Below are 22,123 nucleotides of genomic sequence, written 5' to 3' on the forward strand. Positions count from 1 at the left end.
TGAGTTTGGGTGGAGGTTCCTCGTGTAGCAGTGGGAGGCTTGGGGTCGCTATGGATTTGTGTTTAGAATCGTCTGACCCTCAGCTTGTCAGCCTGAGTAAAGGAGGGGTGTGGGTGAAATACCTGGGCTAGAATGGCCCGGTCTGCCGTTCATCTGGGCTCACCCTGCTGAGGCGGTTCCAAAGCCCTTGTTATCCGCATCCTCCTCCTGATCATCCGGTGGCCTCGGTAAGTTTCGGAGGTGACTTCTCTTGTCTCCTTGTCTCTGGTAATCAGGAAAGGGATGAGAAATACTGCCAATAAAAGGTTGATTTCCACGTCTCTTGTCCATTTCTGCCTCGTAGCTGCAATGAAACTGTGCTGCTGATGGATGGTGATGAGAATTTTTTTTTTCTCGAGGTCACATACCACTGTAGGTGTTAGTGATTCTGGGGTATCAATGGGGGGAATATGGGTGGGGATGTTGCCTGAGGTTGACATAATTCCCAGAGTCCTGTTTGTTTGGTTCTGAAGTTGGTTCTGTTTCTGGTTTCTGCTCCTACTGTTAAAACACAGTCAGGTTTGCTTCTAAAAGAGAAGCTTCCCACTTTGTCAGCTCATCCAGTGAACACAGTTTTAAATCAGTCTCTCTTATTCAGGCAGTAGCTCCTTCCTCTTTAACCTGTTAAGAAAAAAAAAAACCCAACCTGATTCCGCCTTTAAATCTTTTATCTAAAAGTTAACAGGAAATATCGTGTTGGATTTTACCTGGCATAACAAGATAAAACTGCAGGAAATCTGGAAGTGTGAGAGACAGTAATGTCTAGCTGTATAGTATCTATAATACAGTTAGAACGGACACTTGAGATAGAATTTTAAAGATATTTTCACTGTGATAAAAAGAAATATTTTTCTTGTGAAATATTTCCAACTTGTAACGAGCTGCTACATATGAGACAAAGATGTGTGTGTTCTAAATATAAATACAAGATAGCTTCATAGTAACAAATAGTATGTGAGTGAAAGCCCCAGCATAAGAGCTTGGGTTTAGAGGAAACAGACAAAATTGTGGGTTGGGTGGGGTTTTTTGGTGGTTTTTGTTGTGTGTGTGTTTTGGGTTTTTTATTGTGTTTTTTTGTTTTTTGTTTTTTGGTTTTTTTACCTTGACTATGCATGGTAACACACAATAATTGCATTTACTGTTAGTAGTTGTTGTAATGGGCTGTTTAACTGACTGTTCAGAATTTCATTCAACTCTGTTGCTACTACTGTTTTTTTTTTTTTTTAATTAATACCAATGGATTTGCTGCTGTGATATGGAGATAGAGGTTGGGCAATAGGGGAAGTGATAGCAGACAAAATAAAGGTAGTATTCAGCTTCCTTTAAGTACCTTTCCTGATAAGTGTGCTGTTTCCAGTCTGCTTTTATTTGGCGTATGAGTTATGTGGGCTTTGGGTGGGTTTTTTGTTGGTTTTGTGGGGTTGGGGTTTTTTTAATTCTTCATTTGAAACCCCTGTTCATCCTGGCTTTGGATTTATTAACTTGCAAGTTTGCATTGTCTGCTTATCAATTTTTTTGCATAGTACCACTGAGACTAATGTATAGTTGAATCAGAATGCAGAGTAGGAAGGAGAAGAAAATCTACTTTACAATAGAATGTTATCTCTTGATTATGGGCTTTTTTTCATTAATAATAGACAAGAAATCACAGTCAAAACCTTCAAGATTAATTTCTATGTTACAGTTGCATAGAAAAGGGTGTTGTGTGTGGTTGTGTTTGGTTTTTTTTTTTTTTTTTTTTTTTGAGAACCCTGAGAAAGAAAGGGTGTCTTGGTTATATTTGTCTGCAAAATCAAGCCATTGGTAGCATGTAAAATGATATTGGACACTACAGTCTGACACTGGAGGCTGCTTCAACTCCTGCATTTAAATGAGCCTTCCTCGAGGAGGTGATCTTGAATGACTGTATGATACAGGGTATTCTGCATTATGTTCATGGAAGCTTTTTGAATATGACTATTTAGAAACGTCTTAAATATTCTTCTGACTTATTTTTATACTAAAAATGGAGGTGAGGCGGGAGGGGAATAATAGTATTCTTTATGCCAAGGATATGAGAGGGTGGTGAAGAATTTCTAAACCTGAATGCTGGGGCAGCATGCCTGTGTGCTTTTTTTTTTCTCCTCTGGCTAGATCTATTGATGTTTCTAAATGTAGCGTATTAGGGAAGAGGCAATTGTGAAAGAATTTAACTGCTACTGATTTAAATCGGCTATGGAATGTATTTCCACTCTGATTTTATATCCTGCATTTAGTTAAGAGAAGGTACATCAAATCATTTTTTACCCCATGTAAATGGGAGGTATGCTTCAGATGGACCCTATTACTTCATTAATACTTTTAATTTAATTGGTGACTTATTTTTAGTCGACAGTTATCAATAAGCTGATTGTCTTTGAAGTGGAACAAAATTAACTTGCCTCGAAACTCAGTCTCATAAGGGATTTTTAGTCTTGTGTGGAGAGTGTGGGATTACTGTTAGTGAGGTTTTATGCTTTTTAGATATAGACACACATTTTTTATGTTGTCTAGAGGCAGCCCCATTTCTGACATTGTACAGAGGTAAGAAAAAGGCAGTTGCTTAAGACAGCACGCTATTTAAATGAGAGGGAGAAGAGGGCAAGGGGGCCACCGCTGGTTTTACTGCTTTTTGCTTGTACCCTGGAAAGTCAGGCTTCTTTCTGCTGCTGCTGAGCTTAGGATGTGGTGTGAGTTGCTTACTGCTGAGGTTGTGGCTGCTTTTGCAATAGACTGGGAGAGTGGAGGTGTTAAGGTCAGCTCGACAGGTATCTGCCTACCTTTAGTTGTTCCCTGACTTTGTATGCTTTGTGCATGTGGAGGGGATGGTTGGGTTTTTTTGCCTTCATTTGGTTTTGGTCATGTCCTCACCACCCCCACCCCCCACTCTGTCACCTTCACTGTTAAATGTAAGCCTGTTCAGGTCAGGTGTAGTTAAACTGTTTGTCGAACATTCTTTGTTAGGTTATGGATCATTGCCCTGTTAGTAATTTTATTTTAAAGGCTTTTTTGCCATCAAGTTAAGTTCTTTTTTGAAGATTATGAACATGGACAGTGTCACGACTTGAAGTCTAAAACCATCATACCTGCATTTTATGGATGAGATTGTTCTAGAAATCTGAAAACACTGTAGAAGTTCTCCAGAAAATGTTGTAATTGTTAGGTCAGGGCAAGCAATTTTTCATCAAAGCTGTTACATGTGTGGCTAAACTACATAGCAATTTAGCCCTGATTTATCAGGTGCACCTGAAAATGGGGGAGGAGGGAGAAGAGGAAGGCTGCAGAACAATATAGCTGTTATACTGCTAGCCATAATGACTAGCACCTGCATTAGCCTTGGCCAAGTATGAGATTTTGTCACAACGTCTGAACACTTTACTGCTTCCATGCTTCCATGCATGTCAAGATGTGTCAGAGCCGTGGAATTAGATAATCTAGTATCACAGGTATATCCAGAAGGCCTTTTAGAGGCACATTTTCAAGGTAGGCTTGTATATATAGTTTCATGGAATATTCTGTATGCGACTTCTGAGTTATGAAGATTTTTTTTTTCTTCCTTCTGTTGTCTGCTGTATGGAAGTGAGAAAAATGAGTTGTCTGCTTTTCCAAAGGCAACACTGAAACAGGTTGCATGGCTAAAAATGTTATCAGTGTAAGGTGCTTCTCTTGGGTAGGTGTAGCCCAACACCTTCCCTGCCCTGCCCTCGGCAACAGTAGGAGGGGGACTGAGTGGAATAGGGCAGAAAGAAAAGGCAGAAATACCTTTTATCTCCCTGGTCTCAGAGACTGTAAGGCTATCTAGTGTATGGAGAAACCCGCTCTTTGGGATTTGCTTTGTTTGCTTAGAATCTCCACATGTGTGTTTTTTCTTGTGAACTTTTAGGTGAGATGGAATAGAGTGAGATACACTGTCTTTTGTGATTCCAGTAGCTTTCTTTTGGCAAACACAAATGGTAAAAATGAAATTTCCTGGAGTATTTTATCATTAGGCCATACAAATATGTTTTTGAATGACACTACAAATATCAAAGAATTAAGAATGGACTCTGTTCCCCTCAACAAATACAGCTAGTTCTTAAATTGTTTCTAATGGAAATCCTTTCTAATGTCATCTTCAACCTGGGTTTTACTACAGTTAGAAATGCATGCAGAAGAGCAGTTAGTGAATGTGGGAAAGGGAAGAAAAAAAGTCATGCTAGGGGAAACCACCCTGACTAGAAAAAAGCAAGCCAAAATCTTGCCTAAAGACGATTTGCCAGTTGTCTTTGAAGAAAGCAACTGGCAGATTAGGTGTTTGCCTGCCACTTTCGGTGTACCAGTGTAGGATAAAGCAGATCAGCCTGTGTATTCAAAACAACTGTCAAAGACTGTCTTGAAAGCTTACCCAGTTCATTTAATGTTAAGTGTTTCTTCTCAATGGAAGTGTTCGTCTGGGTCATGTGTGCAACAGAACTGTAATGCTGTACCTTTTTTTTTTTCCTAAGGCAACTGTGGCAAAACTGATAATTCATATATTATATTCCTTCCAAGTGTCTTAGAACACCCATTTATCTTTGTAGTAGATCACAAGCTACACAAGACTTCAGTGTCAGCACGCTGTGTCTAGGGAAGCATCTCTCTTCCTGTTACTGAACAGAGTTGTAGGCATAGTTGTGATGATACCATGTGATGTATTAAATGAATGTTTTCTTGGAGGTAAGAGAAGATCACTTTTATATGACCATAGATGTGGTAAATGTGCTTCCTCCCCTATACTCATTAACAGGTAATTTTGAACTTTAAATGAAAAATATTTTATTCTAGATCATATAGTATACTTTTATAAACAATTTAAATAATATCAAATGCTTGTCATCTTTACCTAAGAGAAGGAGTATAAGAGCTTTAAGGCAAAGGATGTGTCCTAATGCTTAACGTGTAACTTTTAAAAGTGATTATTAGTGGCTTTTCTTCACAACGAAAGCCTTATGTTAAATATGTTGGCTGTATCATAACTTTAACTCAAAGCTTTCAGGTAGTGCATTAAAATACAAACTGTGCTTTCCCTTCCAGGATTTCATAATATTAAGTCATGTAATGTCAAGTCCCTGAGAAGGAGTTGGTGGAGGTTTAAAAAACAAACAACCCCCACCTGTCTGCCCCCAGTTCTTGATTCTTTTAAAACCAATATGGATGTTTTAAACTCTTGTTTTTCTAGAACCCTGAACTTTCATAACTGTTGTGACAAACTTGAGAATTTGTGTGTTGTTTTTTTTTTTAAAGCTATAACTTGCTGATAAATGTGTCCAGTCTACCGGACAGTGCTACATTGAAATCTGTTAGCAATGGGCTGCATGGTAAAGTGAAACAGACTCTTTCCTATCCCATATGTTTCTGAACTGCACAAAGTGAGTAGGTAAATGTATATGCTTGTTCCACAAGGACAATGCAGAGCTGGCTCACTAGTATGAGCCACTGCAAAACTACTGTTGTAGTTCTCTTATGCGCTGTTTTGGAGACTCCTCTTTTTATTAAAGACTTAAAAGAACAAGAGTATAATCTTGGGAAGAAATGTGAAAAATAGTTGAAGTGTTTCTGATGCTTCGCTGTGCCAAAGAATGACTAAGCAATGGAAGCTTGCAGTAGTGATGTACATTTTTTTTTTTCTGTTTTGTTCATCTGAAAGCCTCTGAATCTTTGTTTTTCTGTATCTTAAGCACATCTGTTACTGCTCTGAGCTCTAGCTAGAGCTCAGAGCAATGAAGTGTTGTAGCATAATAAGACTAAGCAGCTATTTCTACCTTACATTGGCAAATGAGTAGTGAGCTCTAAGGGTGCTGTTTTACTATTTACATTCTATGTAAATGAGTGAAATGTCCTCACAAGATTTTTAAAGTTACAAAATCTGCGGTATATAGATAAGCTGCTTTCTTGACTTGCATAAGTAATAGTTAACTTCTGTTTTAGACCTCTTACAGTTCTTTTTAAAAGACTCTCAAATACTGCTGTAGGTCTAGAGAGGTTCCTTTCTAGACTGCATGGGTTTAATGTTTTGTTGTTAGTTCCCATTAGCCAAATATTGATGAGCTGAGTCATTTACTTACAGATAATGGTGTGAAGTCAAATCCAACTTCCAGTGCTGAGTCAGCATGAAATGTTTGGTTATAAAATCACTTAGGAACAGACTTGCTCAAAGTACGTCAGCTGCTGGTTAACTCTTACATGAGTGATCTTGGAAATCAAATGCTTTCTTAATTAGCATGAATCTGAGGAAATTATTCTTCTGGGAAGTCCCTAATAAAATGCAGTTAGTTGTTACACATGCACACCTAAGAACAGAAAATGTAACACTTTGGTTGTGTTGTTCTACATACTTTATTTTTTCTGTGGTTGCTTTGTGTCTAATAACAGAATGTCCTGCCTCACTGAAGCATCCCAGAGTGACGGAACAGGTAATGGAGCAGGGAGTGGGGTGGTTGGCTTTTGTTGCTGTATCTAGTAATGCACGGGTTTAGCAGAAGGCAGAAGTATACAATTTACTTTCAAAAAAAAAAGTGAAATACATGTTCTCTACCTGTGTATTTTGAGGAAACTCTTTGTCGTTCAGAACAGGCAATCGAGAGGACTGTTTTGTGTTCTTTCTGCATCAGTCTGAAGAACTAAAACCTAAAGCAAATGTAGCATTCCCCTGGTTTTGTCTTCTGCACTCAAATTGTAATTCCAACACCTCACTGATTGCCTTAGGGAGTGTATTAACATCTTAATGTTGCTGATTTTGCCAGATACCTGAGTTGTGTTTTCATCACATCCTCTGGAGGCTAGTGAGTCCCAGGAAAAGGGAAATGTCTGTGCTGTGTGCTTTTTGCTACTATGTGTGTGTGCGTGGGTAGCAGCTAATGTACTCGGACAAACATTTTCTAGAACTTTTTAGGCAACTGTTGAGAGTGTACACATATGCATGTGCCCTAGTTTCAGCTAGGGTAGACCATTTCTTCCTAGTAGTTGGTATGGTGCTGTGTTTTGGATTTAGTATAACAATGTTGATAACACACTGGTGTTTTAGTTGTTGCTAAGTAGTGCTTACACCAGCCAAGGACTCTTCAGCTTCTCATGCTCTGCTGACTGAGAAGGCTGGAGGTGCACAAGAAGCTGGGAGGGGGCACAGCCAGGACAAACTACCCAAACTAGCCAAAGGGCTATTCCATACCATATGACATCATGCTCAGTATATAAATAGGGAAAAGCTGGCTGGGGGGTCACTGCTTGGGGACTGGCTGGACATTGGTTGGCGGGTGGTGAGCAATTGCACTGTGCATCACTTACTTTATATTTTCTTTTATTATTATTATCATCATCTCTTCCTTTTCTGTCCTATTAAACTGTCTTTATTTCAGCCCGTGAGTCTTGCTTTCCTGATTCTTTCCCCCTGCCCCACTGGCTGGGGGGAGTGAGTAAACGGTGGTGTGGTGTTGAGCGGCCTGCTGGGTTAAACCACGCACACAGAATCACTACACGGAAGCACTGTCTTGGTTCTTGGAAGCTTATGGAAGAAGTAGTAAAGGTTCAAAAATTTGTTCTTCTTATTCACGATGGTGACTTTAAAGTGGTTATCAATTCTTAGCAGCTTACATCTGGAGGAGATGATTTGAAACAAAAATTTGCAACTTCTTTTTTGACACTGACTTGGATAGATTTTTTTTTTTTTCCAGACCTCTTCCCCTATAAAAACTTCCACCTGCCATAAAGGCTGGGCTAAAGAGGTTAGACAGAAAAAGCGAATTATGGCTTGGTTCAGTTATAACTATTAAGTGTGATAAGAAAGAATCCTTATGTCTTAAAAATATTTACTCTAAGTTGTACTCTGTTCTCATTTAAGCATAGTAGTAGCCTTTTAAACAACAAAATCTAAAAATAAATGGATTCAAGACATTTTAAAGGTATCTTATTTGATTATGTACCAGTTTGATGCCATGTGCTGGCATGTGCATTGTTCTTGCTTTGTAAATAAGTTGTTTCCTTATTTGAAAGTTTTAGTTTCCCATTAAAATCTCCAAATATTTTTAGGCAGTAATTGATAGAATCCCTTCTTAATTAGTATTTAAAGTAATTATCTAGTCATAGATGGCTCTAAAGGCAACAAAAGCAAGAGTACTCTATCTGCAAATTGTTCTCTTGATTAAAATGGAACAAAACCAGCACCTCTGTTAACCTACAACATCCATTTGATCCCCCCCTTAACAGGAAGGCAGTTCTTTTGATCAATGCACAGAAAACTGAAAAGAGAAAACATCTGTGCTGCTTGGAGTAGCTTTTGTATTACACCTGTGGGTTTTCCATTGAAGCCCCTAATCTTTTGGTGATGCATCTTCATAGCTCTTAAACAAGACTTGTAGAGGTGAGGCGTAGAACCAGGTCTAGCAAACTTACCAGACTTTGCACTGGCTGTGTTAGAGATTGTAAGAAGGTAGTAGGGATGACGAGTGGGATCCAGTGAGATGTAAAATGAGTGGAGATTTGAGGAAATTCAAGGAGAGACATCACTTGATAGGGATGGAATAGCTTGCATTGTCATCCACTGTATCTTCTGTTCAAATGTACAGCTATGTGGTAGCTTTATCCTGAACTGCTTTGTCCTCTCTTACCTGTCTGTAGCTGGACCTCAGATGACCTCTATTAAGAGATTAATATGTAATATGATAATATTTCAGATTGGCCAAGCAATGCTTTTGGTATATGAGCAAAGTTTTTTCCTCTCTCCCATCTTAGCACTGCTTTGTATTGATGAAACTTTTGCTTAAACTAAAGAGTCGGTCTAGGCAGAAGTGTAAGGTTGTTTGAGCTGTACATTTGAGAAAGCTTTTTAAAAATCTTTTAAAGCAGTGGAAATTTCCAGGCATCACCAAAAAAAAAAAAAAAAAAAATTGAAGTTCTGGTCTAATAACTGCTTTGCAAGAAGAGAGAAATACGAAAAGGAACCGCAGACATTCTGGATGTCAGCCTGCGAAATTTTCCACTATTTCTTTTAATAACATGCAGGCATGCTTATATTACTGGAATTTCAGTTAGAAGTCTCATTCTGACTGAAACTTCAAGCTACTTGGTGAGCAAATGCTCCCTGAAAATGAATTGTCAAGAAAAAAAATATTCTCACTTGTGAGAATGTGCATAAACCACTCCCGTGCTGTGTATCAACTATTGGTTATATTAATCTTGCCTTCAGTTTCTTGTTTTGCAGTGTGTTAACTGTTACTAGATGATCACTGCCAGGTGACAATCCATCTTTTCTTGCTTATGATAGTATTTCTAGACTAACATTTCTAATAAGGACTATATGTTGCTAAACTAGAAATCTTAATTGTTGTATCTTTGATATACTAAAGGAAGGCAGACATTATGAAACATATCCTGTTCTAATCATATTATTTTGTAAAACAGTTAACTTTAAAGCCTGTTTGATGGTTATTTATAAAATTATTGTAGCTTCAGATAGATTAGTGAAAATTAAACTGAAGGGATCTACAGGTTCAACCTCATTTGTCTACCTTGAAGCTCTTTTCTGTTTAAGTTGTTCTTGTTTACCAAGAGGCTCCTTGACCTTTCTCCAAGATCTAGAGGACTGTGCTTTGAATGTGCCTTGTCTTTCTGTCACTACAGATATTTATTGTTGACTTATGCTCTTTTGGGTTAAGGCCTAAAGAATCCTTTATAGAGTGGGTTGAGGTTTGTTTTTTTTGTGTGTTTGTGTGTGTGTGGTTTTTTTTTTTTTTTTAAACGCTGGGGGGGTTAAGGCCTAAAGAATCCTTTATAGAGTGGGTTGAGGTTTGGTTTTTTTGTGTGTTTGTGTGTGTGGTTTTTTTTTTTTTTTAAATGCTGGGGTGGGAGCTAAGGTGGCATATTGTGCAAAAAGCACGCAACATCATAACAAACTGACTTCTTTCCAGTATCAATTGAAAATATAAAACCAGAACCCTTCAAATGCATTCCCATAGAATGCTGTCTTTCCAAGGCCAAGTCAGGGCTACTGCGCTTCTTTTCTGTTACCTCTCCTTCCTGTGCTCCGAGACTGAGGCCCTTGCAGTCAGCAAATGGATTTAATTCAAAATTGTCCGTTCCCTCCCTCCTGCCAACAAAAAAACCCCCTGAACCCTAAAACCAAATAAAAACACCCAGAGAACTTGTGGCTGTCAGCTTAACCCACAGTTGTACAAATAGCAGTACTAGTGCAAGGGAGTGGGTGAGGTGGGACTACAGCAGCCAGAGTCCACAAAATTTAAACTGGATGGAGTTCTTGTAAGACTGCGTTCCTGATACAAATGTGTTATAGAAGAGAGACTCAAGTGGTACCTGGGTGTAGGAGAAATTCAGCACCCTTTGTCTACCCTGGGGCTGTAACTAGGAGAAGTTGGTGCAGTTACTAATTGTGAATTATTACTGGGTAGTTCCTGACCTGTTGTATCTGCATTGGAAAAATAACTTCCCTTAAGTCAACAGGAACTAAATATTGAGTGCTGTTCTGAAAACTGATGTTGAGAAACCTGCAAACATCTAATGTGTATTTGTTACCAGTGTAGCGTGTATACATATTGCTGAGCAGAACAACCTACTGAAAGGGGTAAGTACTGCAATAATTATGTTTTGGGGTAAATTAATCTTCAAATGGATCAATTCTGTAGAGACTTGGAAGATCAGCAACCCAATGCAAGTGGATCTAGGGTTGGAGGATTTTTAACAGGACTTGTGTGATTGGCCTTTTCTGCTGGTTTAAGAAAAAGATGGGTCTTGAATATGTTAGGTTTTGTTATGAAAAACTTTTTTATTGTTCATTGTAATTAGTGGTCCTTCATAGGTGGTAAGGGTTTCTGGGTTGAGGTTAAGGACTAAGAACAGTAAAGATCTTTAATGGCTGGTGATACTTGTTTCTAAATGAACTTGCAGAGTAGATTGACATACTTGGCAGCACTTACAGAATCAGTACTTAAAAACCTGTAGTGGAACTGTCACTTAAGTTTTCACTTCAACAAAATCAAGGATAAACTTCTTTTTGTCTGAAGATTTTTTTTTTTTAAGGAGACAAAAAAGGGGAGGGGAGGACAGTACAGAACAAGTTTTGTGTACAGCTAAGTCCTATTTTATACTGAGTGCCTTTCTTGTCTAGGTCTAGATAGTTTCCAAAGTTAACCTGTACAGCTAGACCAAAATAAACAACTACACAGAAAGCTGAAGACAAATTATTGTACTCTGATTAAAAGTATGTTTACTGTAGGAAGCTATTGCTAAACAGAAACATATTCAATGTTTATGAGTTCTTGTTTCAAAGGAATCTGTCAATGCCTGTACACAGATTCATAGGACACAGATCCATTTAGAATATAGCCATCTTACCTGCAGCTTCACAGAAGTGATGGAAGTGGGAAGAGTGGCACATAACAATAATTGACAGGACCATCAATCTCAAATAATACTTTCTTGAACCAAGGTGGCAGTGTTTCCAGACCTCCAAAAGCAACACAGCTAAACCCTTTTGATTGCTAATTGCACTATAACACACAGTTGCCAAAATAACTGATTTTTAAAATTTTATTTAGGGCCCTGTTGAATGTCTGCTTAGTATTGTCTGGGAACTTTTTTCCTGTTTTCTGTCTACCTTTAGGTTACAGTTATGGATGCAGGAGCTCCCAGCCAGGTTTCAGGGCAGGTACTTGATTGACTAAATTAACTATGGACCAGACTCTAGATCGGAATGTCCAAAAGCCTGATTTAAAGTTTATGACTTCACTTCTAACTGGAATTAACTCTTAGCTGACACACAGATTCCACTGGTATGGAGGTTCAACAAATATCTTCCTTTATGATAAGGGCAAACCCATGAAGTGAGCTGACTTTAGAGGCAGAGCAGTGCTAGCTCTTATTTCTTATTGGAATATACAAGTGTTTTACTTATAATAGAATCTCTTGAACATCAACAAACTATGAAACTTATACGATTGGCCTTTTTGCTGGTTTGAGTTTAAGAAAAAGATGGGTCTTGAAACTGCAGTTTAGTTTTAAAGTGAACTCTAATGTCTAACTGCTGGGTTGTTATAATTAACTGTCTTAATCTGTTCATTAATCCTTTGTCTTTAAACAGAAACGGTTCTACTGAACATTTCTGTTAACTAGCACTCTTCAATTCTAGATGTTTCATTTTTAGATATTTCATTTTTATTGATATTTCAGTAATGATTCACCTTTTTCTTCCTCCTTAGGAGCTCATAAGAACTAGTAGCATTCTATGTAGAGGAAAAACCCTTTGGGGCAACACTATTCCTTAGGGCCAAGTTGGTTTGCAAGTTTATTCAAGGTGATGAGGTTGTACAGGTGAGGCTGAGAATATTCTGGCATGCAAAAATAATCAATTGTGCTAACATTTTGCATTGTTTGACACGGCAGGGCTCCATAAAGTTTATTTGTATTAGAGAATCTGAGAAAAGACAACAAACTTTCTTTCTTAGTTATGTGCTGTTGCAAGATTTCTGCAGCAGACTCATTTCCTGGACCAAGGACTGCTCTCTGGATTAACACACTGAATAGCTTCAACTTTCAGTAGTGCATTATTTTAGGGTACTTTATTTAACTCTTGCACTGTGTGGAATTATATAGCCTTAGTCACTTGTATTCATACAGAATATCCAGTGTCTGTCACAGCACAAGAGGCTTTTGAAGTAATTCTAAAAAAAAAAAAAAAAAAAAAAAAAAATCTAGTAACTTCCTCCTTAAATATCGAGAAACTAATACAGGGTAGATGTACTTATTATGGATCTGTTGCACCAGATTGGTGGTGTCAGCTGAGGATGTACCACATTTGTGGTGGTGTTACTATGGCAACTGCCTTCTAAGAGCTGTCTCAAGGTCACTCACTCATCAGTTGTAGCCTGGAGTGCTTGCTGCTTAAGCAAAATATCTACACCAAACAATTCAGGAAATGATCATTCTGCTTTGAGAAAGCAACAATAGGGATGCAAAGCAGTATTTCATTTTATTCTTGGGTTGAGGGAAAGGAAATTCTCTTTAATTACTCTGTATATTTGTCCATCAGATATTTGAAGACTGTTTCATTGAGGGGTGGATTTTAGTTGAAATGTAAATCATAAGTAATCTAGTACTGATGTTGTGAAAACTTTGTTTTGCTTTTAAAAAAGACAAAATAGAACCTGTCGCAGGTGAAGAACTTGAATAGAAATTGGTGACCATATCTGAAGTTTATGGTGCAAAAATGACTGCCTACACCAGTGAAAATTTAGACAAGATGGTGAAAACTTATGCTGAGTTGAGAATTCAGAGCTTATACTTAGGGCTTCTTTTATGAGATATCCAATGCATTCTTGCATCTAAATCCTTGTGGATGTAGTTAAGAGAATGTCAAATATACTTAGCAGCATTTTAGTCTAATGTACAGTGGTTCAGAGATAAGGTGAGAGAAGGGGCTGTTTGTGAAGTTGATCTGAGTTGGTCTGAGCTTAAAAGAGATTGCATAAAATTGAATCCACTAGACTAAAACTTGGTTAGAATGACAAAGTGCCGTTTTCCTTGGTTTGGATAGTTACCTGACTACTAAAAAGGTACCATGTTTCATAGGGCTTTTTGTTTGGTTGGTTTTCCTTTTTGGATTTAAACTTCCTTTTCCTATTTTCTCTTGCATCATTTCATGGACTAAAATAGTAGTATGATAGCAACAGAAGCAGCCATTAGATTCAGCAGTTGATATTATGGCTGGCTATATCTCAAACCTCTTTCACAATGTGGTAAGCTTTTCTTTTGAGAACTTAATGTATTCAGATGTCAATTTAATCCCTTCTTTTGCTTTTTAGGCCAACCAGACCAAATTCTTGTAGCTTCCTCTCAAAAACATGTATTAGCTGGTCTCCCCTCCCCCCCTGCCTGTTGTTTTTTTACTTCTGATTAGTTTGTAGATTTGGGGATTACTGTTGTTTCCAAAGTGCATGATTTATATATCTCGTACTACGAAATACTTTAAAGAGCTGTCCCCAGAATAATTTCTGTTAACATCTCTGGAGCTGTGGGCCAGGAGTCATTTCCTGTAGCGTGATCTAGATTTCGTATCATTCTCTAGAACTGGATTTGGAGATGTCTGTTTTTAAATAAACATAATCAAGACTTCAGTTTTGTCTTTGAGACCTTTAAGAGTGGAGATTGGTTAGAGTTTTTATACAAGTAGGTTCAATAGTAGTTGTCCACAGAACCCAAGGAGCTCCATCCTTGGAGTACTACTAGTACTACACAGAAATCATAGGTGAGCTGGTACTTCTATTTTTAGGTTAACAGGATGTACATATATTTAAGGAGGGAAAGAAAACATAAGACCTAAGGATATCAGGTTAGTAATCCAGTTACCTTCCACCCTCAGTAAAACAAGCCTAGACTGTAGTAAGACGGTAGAAAAAAGTTGTACATTCAAACTGTTGGTAAAAGGGGGGTAAGAAAAATATCTACCTTATTAAGGTTGATCTTTAACAGGCATTCGTGTTAAGTGTCTGTATCTTTTTCTCCAAAGTAAGCAGTCTGTTCAAATTTTAACACCCATTATAGCATGAAAATACTAGTATATCCATTGCTGTAGTGTGAGGCCATAGTAAGAGAAGAACAACTTTCTCCTGTGCCACAGAACAGAGGTTTCCAGGGCATGGTACACAATTCATTTCTACTTGATACAAAGTAGTGGCATATACAAGCACTTCCCTGTCTGCAAAATAGAGAGTCTTACACAGACAACTAAGAAATTGCATATGGGGAAGTATTTACTGAGATAATTTAAGCCACAGGGCTGGTATCTGCATTACTAATTACTAGGGACACGCTTGCAGTCTGAGGTACAGATTATCACCCCAAAGCTGGCAGTGCAGTCCCCTAGCTGTACCACCACAGGATGGCTATCGTGTTGCACTGGTCTGTGGGCCTGTGCTGAGCTCCATGGTAAATTTATCCAGAATTGTAAACTAAATTCTTGCTGAATGCAACATTCTGACTGCACTGCTGTTAAAAGGTAACCTTGAAGCTACCTAAGGCATATTCGTGCAAATTTCATTAAAAGAAGCCATTGTAGAGCAGATATCATTATTATCTGCTTAAGAGAAAAATCAGATTTGTATTTCACTTCATGCGCACTTGAGGGTTTTCCAAAAGTGAATAGGCTAGACTTGTGGGTCAGCCTTTACACCTGTGTTCTTCATAGTATTTTACAGTATATTATTCCTATTTAAGAACTGTCCAAGAGTTCATGAGAGAAACAGTGTGTTCTTCCACAGCTGTTACACATTTATTGAGAATACAGCTAGTTGATATCTTTTAACAAAAGCAGGTGAGCTAAGATCCTAAACAGTGGCAATGTTTTATTCCAAGCACATTTACTGGCTATAGCCAAAGTTTAGCTACGCTGATTATCTCAGCTACTTTAGAAGTTTTTTCTTTGCAGTAGCAAGGCTGTTTCAACTTTCTAATGTAATAACTTGAACAAAAGGTTGGATACTTTCCTATAGTCATACTCGCTCCCCTGAAAGTTTCTTCTATTATGGAGCCTCACTATTTAGTAATTCCAATCCAGTCTAGACTTGTTTTTTCTGGAATAATAAAAAACTTGCAAATCTTCCAGGCTTTTTTTGTTCCCCATACAAAGTTAGTAAGGCGCTTCACCACAGATTGATTCATTTAGAAAAGATTTTAATGTACTGTTATTGTTTAAAAACAACAAAAACCCCACCCTGCCAACAAAAAAACCTGTGCATGAAATGGAATGTTTCTCTTCTAGAGTTACACTGACACTATAGCATCAACAGTGGAAAAAAATAAGTAACAGCCCTGATGAAACTTCAGCTACATCAGTTGAAACAAGGATACAGCTAGGGCTATTGGTTAGTCTAAACCAAAACCAAAATAGAATCATGGAATTGTAGAATGTTTTGGGTTGGAAGGGGACCCCTAGAGGTCATCTAGCCCAACCTCCCTGCAGGGAGCAGGGACACCTTTAACCAGATCAGGTTGCTCAGAGCCCCCCCGAACCTGGTCTTGAATGTTTCCAGGGACGGGGCCTCCACCACCTCTCTGGGCAACCTGTTCCAGTGTTTCACTACCCTCACTGTACAGAATTTCTTCCTTTAGATATATATCTAGTCTAAACCTACCCTGTTTTAGTCTAAAACCATTACCCCTTGTCCTGACACAGCTGTCCCTACTAAAAAGATTGTCCCCATCTTTCCTATGGGTCTCCTTTAAGCACTGAAAGGCTGCAATCAGGTCTCCCCGCAGCCTTCTCTTCTTCAGGCTGAACAATCCCAACTCTCTCAGCCTGTCCTCATAGGAGAGGGGCTCCAGCCCTCGGATCATTTTAGTAGCCCTCATCTGGACCTGCTCCAACAGTTCCATGTCCTTCTTGTGCTGAGGGCTCCAGAGCTGGACGCAGTACTCCAGGTGAGGTCTCACCAGAGCAGAGTAGAGGGGCAGAATCCCCTCCCTCGACCTGCTGGCCACACTTCTCTTGATGCAGCCAAGGATACGGTTGGCCTTCTGAGCTGCCAGCGCACATTGCTGGCTCATGTCCAGCTTTTCATCCACCAGCACCCCCAAGTCCCTCTCGGCAGGGCTGCTCTCGATCCTTTCTTACCCCAGCCTGTATTGATACTGGGGGTTATCCCGACCCAGGTGCAGGACCTTGCACTTGGCCTTGTTGAACCTCATGAGGTTCACACAGGCCCACCTCTCCAGCCTGTCCAGGTCTCTCTGGATGACGTTCCGTCCTTCTGGCATGTCAACTGCACCACTCAGCTTGGTGTCATCCGCAAACTTGCTGAGGGTGCACTCGATCTCGCTGTCTAGGTCATTGATGAAAACATTAAGCAGCATTGGTCCCAGTACGGACCCCTGAGGGACACCACTCATCACCGGTCTCCATCCGGACATTGAGCCGTTGACCACTACCCTCTGGATGCGACCATCCAGCCAATTCCTTATCCACCAAACAGTCCACCCAACAAATCCATAGCTCTCCAATTTAGAGAGAAGGATGTTGTGGCAGACCATGTCAAAGGCTTTGCAGAAGTCCAGATAGATGACATCTGTTGCTTTCCCCTTGTCTCCTGATGCAGTCACTCCATCATAGAAGGCCACCAGGTTGGTCAGGCAGGAGTTGCCCTTGGTGAAGCCATGCTGGCTATCTTGAGTTACCTCCCTGGCCTCCATGTGCCTTAGCATAGCTTCTAGGAGGATCTGTTCCATGATCTTCCCAGGCACAGAGGTGAGGCTGACAGGTTGGTAAAAACCCCACCCACAAAACACCATGAAAGAATAAAGCTGCAAAGTGGCTTGTTCTAACTTGACTGGTATATTAAAGTAGCATTTTTAGCATATTCATGCTAAATGAAAGGCCCCACCTCCAAACCGGGGATATCAGAAACTGTTCTGACTTGTCTTCGTATACTTGCACAGGAAATCCTCATGCATTTCAGTATTACTTTCAGGAACCTGAGGGGGGATGGAGCACAATCAAGCAATTGCTTATGTCCTTAATACAAGATTGGCCACCATCAGTTAGTTTACAGCTGGTATTTCATAGCTGGAGGAATTTGCATTAAGATTTGTTAAATAAAACAATATTGTAAACATGTTTTGCAGGACAGATGAAGCAGCTTTAATATTAGAACTTTGTTAACTCTTACAGAAGGATATACCAAGCAGACTCAGCCAAAATGGCTAGTTTTCCAGAAAAATTGTGGCACTGGCACTTTTTTTGAAGCAAGTCTGGAACAAGCCTAATGTGTAAAGCTCTTTACCCACATTTCTAATCAAATTTCTTCATTGGCAGCTATCTTAGCAGTTCTTCCCTCATTCTAAGTGCAAGAAGAATTTCTTGTCAAAGTCTGCTAGAATGTGGCATTATCTTGAATCTGCACCACTCCATGCACTCAACTTGCAGTCCAAGATCGTATCTTGGTTTGTCAAAAAGCTAGAGAAACCGAAGGCCAAAGCACAGATCAAGAATCAGATAAAACAAAGAATACTTAAGTGCTTTAATAATTTTAGATAAGCAGAAAATACAGCTTCTAGAATTAAGATGTTTTGATTGTTTTCCATTTTGGATAATTTGTTTATCTTGGTTTTGCTGCCATATATCCAGATGTGACTAAACTGTCTCCAGGCAAAAGTTTACCACAACACTTTTCTATTGCTCTAGCTACAAAGATATTGCTGTCACCTTGGAAATGTTAAGTTCTGTGTTAGTTACAATTTACCTTGACAGAGCAGAAGTTACTTTAATCCTCTCAGAGGAAGTAAGTTATTGCTGATGTGCAATAAAATAACATGGAGATGGTCACTAATTCACTGTTTTGCTAGCATGAAAGATTTCAGTGTCTGCCATATGCATATACATGTATCGTGGTCTCTGCTAGTGCTCGCACTGTTTCTAGGAAAAAGAGGTAGTTCTTATGCCTTAGACTTCTTCAAAGAGTTCTGGCCTCCAAACAAGGCTATCTGTCATGTGCTATGGGTGCTCGCACGTACAGGAGCACTCAAAACCAGCTTGTTATCTCTTAAAGACAAGCTCATGCCTCTTCCCTATTTGTTAGCATCCTTGAAATGCAGAAGTATTGGGCTTGTTTTCAAAGGCGTTGTCTTTCAGTTTGCTATTATGTAAACTCTCTGTTTTTCCTAGTAAGCCTATCATGAGATTGTTGGGGTTGGTTTGATCTTGTGAAATGCTCTAAAAAGTATCTTCAGCAGGTCTTATAGCAGTGTCCTAAATTTCGCTATTAAAAAGCTACGCTAAAGGAGTTGTTCCACTACATGGATGTGAAGACTAGGTTTCTCTGTGAGCTAGAGCAAAGGGGGAGTCTGGAATTTGTGGTTTGTTTTTTTTTTTTTTTAATTTTTGAATGAAACTTAAGCTTATGAAGCATACAATGATTATGAAAAAATAATAGCAAGCAATTAATTACTACTTTCTGAAGCAATCTGTAAGCCTCGATTTGGTATACTGTGACAGTGGGAAGACTACGTTAGCTGGCTCTAAGTAACTTTAACTGAACTATTTGTTGGACTAATTTTTTTTTAAATAAAAAAATATATTTCTGTATCAAACTATCTTTCTAGCTGCTCTTAATCCTTTCTCGAATATTAAGTTACTGCTAATGAGAAGGGACTTGACTAAAGTTAAAAATAGAGCACGTTGAACTTGACATGAACTTTAATATCTTTTCCAGCTTTTATAAGGATTGTATTGTGAATTGTGCATTGTTTAGTTGGTTTCTCACTGATTAAAAGTATTGAAATAAACTGTGTATTGTGAAATAAAGCTGCTGTCATTGCTTTGTTTACATTTTGGATATCTTATCTAAATGTTACTTTATAAACTTAAGGCAAAGTTCAAGCTTGGAGATAGGATTTCTAAGTCTTACTAAGCTTTTTTTCTTCTAAAGGCAAAAGATATTGCTGAAGACATAAGACAACTGAAATGTGTTTATTGTCAAAGCCTAAACCAAACTTGTTTTGTTTATTTGGGCTTTGGATAAAGCTAGTGTGACAGATCAGATATTTCACTATATGGAGTTTGTTACTACAGCCTTTCAGAAGTTTCCAGTATTCTTTGAGCTTGGTTTTTACATAGATCTTTCTTTATTCTGCTTATTATAAATTAATTTAATGACTTAACTGATAAGTTTGCTAATTACTTTATAGACATAGGAGTGATCTTGATTAAAACAATTTGGCAAAGCTTATTGCAAGAAGATTTGATAAACTCTTAAAGAAAACACCTCTAAGACTTCTTGTTCTGGGAGTAGGTCCTAATAGTGACTTGCTTACCTCTGATCTTTTATTTTTGTCCTCTAAGAATGTAGATTTGGTAACTACAAGTAATAATTACAGTCACTGTCAGGGTGGTCACTGAAAAAGAAACAACGGTGATTTAAGGGAACTTTCTCTTCTGAGTGAGTGGCTGTATGTGTCCCTAGCACTTGATTTGGGAGACTTGGCCTTATTCCAAGTGATGCTTTTGTCTTTATGCCTAGTGATGTGCTTAAGGGAGAAGCAGGCCTGCTGTAACCAATAGACTGAGCTATTCTGTCAAAATGACAGGCCAGTGCTAAGTAGTGTTTGAAAAGTTGCGTGTTGTGGGTTGTCAGTGAAGAAAAAGAATACAAAATTGAAAATACCATATCGTTATATAGTCATGTTATGCCTTCCTATTGAATCTGGTCTGTGCCGTATCAAAGAGTATAGTGGACTTTATCTTTCTCTGTATTTTTTTTTTAAATTTCAAAGCTAAAATTTTTTAACGAGAAACAGAATTTGCCAGTACTTTGCCATCTGTTTGGTTTTTTTTTTTGGTTGGTTTTTTTTTGCCTTGAGAGTACAAGGTGGATCTATACAAAATAACCACAAGTGTCATGGAAAATCAAGAGGAAGAAAGTGTTTTCCTCTTTAGTCATTTCACTTATTCTCCTCCTCCTTATTATCAGATGGCAGAGTTAAAAATAAAAAACTGATACTTTCACATAATGTAGAGCTTCAGTGCAGAGCTGATTGCCACAGAGTATTTTAGTTGTATTAATTTTCATGGGTTCAGAAAGAAACTTATGTAGAATAGAAATCCAGCTGCTGGGAAACTCAGTCCTTTTGAACCAGGAAATTTCTGAGCTGTAGATTGTAAAGTTTGAGAGTATGCTGAAACACACTCATATGCTTACCCTTTTCTTTCTAGGCATCCCTACTGGCTTCTGTTGGAAAGTGAACATTGTGCTAGGTAAGTCTTCTGTTTGACTTAAAGTAGCCCTGGATAGCTATAATTGATGCAGAGAAAACATTGATATTTAGGGGGTTAGGAAAAAGGAGAAAATAATTTCAATTCCCTTAGAAAAGTAAAGGTATTTTCTTATGTTCTATATTAATATTGTGTATAGTTTGCTCTTCTCTACCTCCCTTGAACTTGAGGAAATGCATGGTATGACCTGGCCTGGTATGTATGATAACATCTAATGCCAATAGGCTTTCGGGGGATACTTGAGCCATTAAAGGATGTTGCCATCCCACAACTTTTAGAAGCATGGTAGCATCCTTCTGTGCATATGTCTGCCTCTAGTTTTTAATTCTCCGTATCACTGATACTAGAGTTTTCTTCTTTCTGAAATAACTGATGGTGTGAATACTTTGCTCATAACAGTTCTTTTGAAACAATGGTGATGAAATGGGATTTCTTAGTTAAACCTGTTTTGGGCCCAGAGAGGATATGCTGCTAATCACTTGTAGGTTTTTGTTTTTGATTGTTTGTCATAACTTCTAGGGTAACCAATTTAGCCTTCAGTACTCAAATAGATTAACGTGTCAAGCTCTATACCTGCTGCTGGAGAGTAGTGAAACTCATAAATTGTCTGGACATTCCATTCAGTGGGATTTTGGTCTCAAGAAAGGAAGTACCTACCTCCTTCAGAGTAATCTCTTGTGATAAGATGAGCCTCTTTGCTCTGCAGTTTAGCAGGTGCCCTGAAATAAAATTCAAGTGAGATGGCTTGGCTAGAATAAGGTAAGGTTAAAGCAAAATGAAGAAAATGAAAGGGGAGAGTGAAAGGAAAACCTTTGGAGAATGCTCTCTTCAAAGCACAGAAAAGATTGTGTTTTGTTTCAGATAGCTATTCTCATTAAAATCTTACAGTTCCTAAGCAATGATTTGCAGACAGATGACACACAGAGGTAAACGGTATGTGGTGGAGATAAGGGATAAATAATTTTTGCTCCTGACTGGATGGAGACACTTGTCTAGGCATATTGTCTGTCATAAATCTACTTGCAATGAAAAAAACCCAAGTCACATTATTTTTATTCTGTAAGACAGAATTCATGACATCAGACTTCAGCTTTTTATGTTCTTTTCTTGTGTTTCCTCCATGGTATGCTGTGTTTATCCTGTTAGTGTATGTACACTGTTATTTATAGGCTTCATCTATATGAGAATTTAACAAAGTAAGCTCCCTACTGGTGAAAGCTCAAGTGTAAGTAAGGTTTTGTAGCTTTCTGAACTTTAAATGGGCTGTTAAATACAATAAAA

At 38.4% G+C, this 22,123-nt stretch overlaps 1 protein-coding gene across 4 annotated transcripts in view; it reads left to right on the top strand.

The window, feature by feature from the left end:
• Positions 1-6,471: 6,471 nt before the first annotated feature.
• Positions 6,472-22,123, top strand: part of NCOA3 (nuclear receptor coactivator 3) — an 80,649-nt gene continuing 64,997 nt past the window's right edge. For 3 of the 4 annotated variants that reach the window (XM_035900123.1, XM_035900127.1, XM_035900128.1), the window contains exon 1: positions 20,773-20,824. The gene's annotated coding sequence lies outside the window, so the exon portion shown is untranslated. Of the gene's footprint in view, positions 6,489-20,772; positions 20,825-22,123 lie in introns of those variants that run through there. The other variant, XM_035900124.1, reaches the window with a different exon arrangement.

The sequence above is a fragment of the Egretta garzetta genome, unplaced genomic scaffold (assembly GCF_000687185.1).
Source record: "Egretta garzetta isolate BGI_Z169 unplaced genomic scaffold, ASM68718v1 scaffold178, whole genome shotgun sequence".
NCBI lineage: Eukaryota > Metazoa > Chordata > Aves > Pelecaniformes > Ardeidae > Egretta > Egretta garzetta.